We start from the raw sequence: 3,443 nt of genomic DNA on the forward strand, positions 1-3,443 counted from the left end.
TACACAGCACTAGTCATTTATATGGAAATTATTTTTATTAATCTGGTTTCTTTTGTGCACTTTCTGAGACCTTATCTTATTTACTTCATGCCCTAATGTTCACTGGTTGACAGATACATTAACAATCTGATTATAAGGATTTTAGAACCTAGAATAGACAAAAGCTTTGAAATCTGCTCTAGATAACTTTCAAAAACCCAGTAATTTTTTTTTTTTATTATTTCACTGGACTTGTTTAGTCCCAAATGTAGACTAGGTGATTTTTCATTGTCCTTTCCAGCTTTGTAGATCATTGACAAAACTATGTGCCTTTCCTTTAAAAAGGCAGAAGTATACTTTTACCAGGTCTGCAAAACCTGATAGAAAATATTTAAACATAGGCACAGAACAGTGGGCCTGATTTACCTTTCGCCTGTGATAGTTTTGCCTTCACCCAAATTCTGTCTCATCTATCAAGTATTTTGGCAAAAATTTTATCATCTTGTGTTTCTTATTACAAGTTCTAGAGCAAACATTTAAATAGAAATAAGCAAAAAGAAGAAAGTAAAAACCACTCACCGATGTAAACGTTCTAATGTTTTTCCTTCTTGGTGTTAAAAATGTACATTTTTGGAGATAATGTTGATTGTTTATCCAGGGTACACCCCCAAATCCCTGCATCCTTCCTTCAGCATCTCAAGTCTGTTCAGGTATCCTCCCTCTTCCCCATAGCCCTGTGCTTTGGAGGGAGAGACTGATCCCATCATCAGTCCTGGGGGTAGATTTTGAAATATCTAAGCCAATCATGGTCGTTTCCTTTGCTAACAAGTGCCTTAAGCATGTGATGCTAATCTGACCAATGAGACATGAGGGGAACTTGGCTTGGCATTTCAGGAAAAGTGTTCTCTTTTCTAAGAGACACATACAGGATCAGCTGACTTATTTCTTTCTTTGGACATTTTCATATCTGTGTGTGGCCGCATGTACAGTTCTCATCTTGCAGCCAGGAGGGATGCTAGCTTAAAAGGAAAGTGTTTATACTAAAGATGGCAGAGTAGAAAGTTAGAGATAACTTGAGTCCTTGATGACATAATTGGGTTGCTAAATTAACCAAACTCGAAGTAGCTTATCTCTGCTCTTATTGTTCTGTGAGATAAAATATCTTATTATTTAAGCCAGTGGTTTTCAAACAAAGTGCCAGTACCCTGTAGTCTAGGACTTTTCAAGCAATAAATGGGCACAGTTAGCTTTAAAGAAATCAATTTCCAGGTCCTCAGTACCTTTAAAAACTCTTCCCTAAAATTAATTGGCCTTTGGAGCACACATGAAATGAAGATGATGTGGTGATTCTCCTTTCCCACCTTCTCTTTCAAAATTACCTCTTTTCCATTTTGTAAAGGAGAGATTTATCACTCACTCATTTCAAATCTTACTGAGGTTCTTTGCCCAAGGCTTAATATAACCCCAGGAAGCCTACTTTAATTGTGATATCAAAATAAATCCCCCATTTATCTGATTAAGAATTGTATTTTCAATATAATTTTACTTTTTATGTTTAATAGTTACAAAAATTTATAATAATTTAAAACTTTGTAAAATTTTGACTGCTCATGCAGTAATAATATTTGACATAATAACTCAACTAGAATATATTTAATTTCTTAGAGCTTTGTGGTATTAGGAAATTAATTTTTACATTTAAAATGTTTAATATATTTTTGCTGTGGAGAATTAGGATAGAATATCAGTAAAAGATTTTGAAGCATAAAAGTACATACTTCATTATAACAGCTGTGAAGGAGGTATAATAAAAATACAAATTCGAGAGAGAAAAAGAATGATTATTAAGGAGGACCATGGTAATATGGTTTTAAAATGGATGACAGTGGCCATAAAATTAAAATAATATTAAAATTCAATTGCATACATTCAAATTTTGGATTTAAAATTTTTAAAATACACAAATATTTATAATATGCAAGATATATACTTTGCAAATAAACTTATGATAAAAATTTTAAATGTCAACTTAAAAGTGTGAGGATACATAATTTTTCAAATTGTTTTATAAAGTACGCTAGCCTAAAAATTTAAAATTCACTGTATAAACTATTTTCAATTGAGGATTTGTGATACCTAAAGCATGAATCAATCTATCATCTCTCTCTCTCTATCTATTTATCTATCTATCAATCATCTATCTGTCATCTACCTGTAAATTCACTGTATAAACTATTTTCAGTTGAGAATTTGTGATACCTAAAGCATGAATCAATCATCTTTCTCTCTATCTATTTATCTATCTATCTATCAATCATCTATCTGTCATCTACCTATCAACATTATATGTACTGAATTTAATATACCTTAAAATTGGATGATCCTGGCTAATTCTATAGTCACTTAAGTTTCTATCTCCTCTATTCTACTTGGCCAGTTATTGCTCCTTCATCCACTTTCCAGTTTCTAATATTAGTTAATATTTCTAATCAGTTGTTATTTACTTTCCGTTTTGCTTTGTCTTTTTGGATTTATACCTTAGAAAAAAGTTTTACTGTAATTTGAATGGGATTTCATGTTGGAGCAAAGATAAGTGAATTTTTCAATGTCATGTTTTGTTCAGAGGCTGACAAACTGTTTTCTCACTTATATTTTTTACTTAAGCATATAATGGGAACATTTTTCTGTATTGTTAAATGTAAATGTCCTGGTTCTTCATGCATTTTAAAGGCTATGTAGTATTTTACATTATGGGATATTATTTAGTGCAATTTCTAATGGCTGGTCTAGTTCATAAAGATTTCTGTATGTTCCTCAGATTATTTTATATTATTTTCACAATATTAAACAAAGCAAATTTGCTCCTTTTTCTTCCAGCTTTATTATATCACTGACAAGATCATTTATGAGGTAAGAATGCAATAAGGACACAAATATGTAGGGTTTTTTTTTTTTTTTGCTTCTTTCCTATAGTGTCATATCCTACCACTTTTGTGTGGCTAAAAGTATTACCATCCTGCTCTCCAGCTGTCCTCAGCTCTCCCAAGGTGAAAGCTTATAAAATCCAGGAAGCAATGAAGGACCAAAGGAAAACATGAACACAAAGGACATATACCCGTCCAACAAAAGGACCTCTCATAACAAATATACCCCTTCTTATCCAGGTGAGAAGAAATAATAAAAGCACCTTATCAGTCAACTTGATCTGGTGTGGAGAAGAATGAATGCATTCTTTGAAATAGCTTAATAAGGCAGAATAGACTTGGTGGGAACATTTTAGACATAGCTTACATTCTACTCTTAACCTTTCAGGACATAGTCACTGCCCTCTGTCAATTACTGCCATGTCTTCACTGACAAGCCTGATGGGTTATAAGTACAAGAATCTTCCAGATGCATGGCAGAGAAAAAATAGACCTGTAGCACTGGGTTAGAGCTTCTAGTAGCAGGGAATTAGGGTCAGA

The sequence above is a fragment of the Pteropus alecto genome, unplaced genomic scaffold, assembly GCF_000325575.1.
Source record: "Pteropus alecto unplaced genomic scaffold, ASM32557v1 scaffold79, whole genome shotgun sequence".
In the NCBI taxonomy this organism is placed as follows: Eukaryota; Metazoa; Chordata; class Mammalia; order Chiroptera; family Pteropodidae; genus Pteropus; species Pteropus alecto.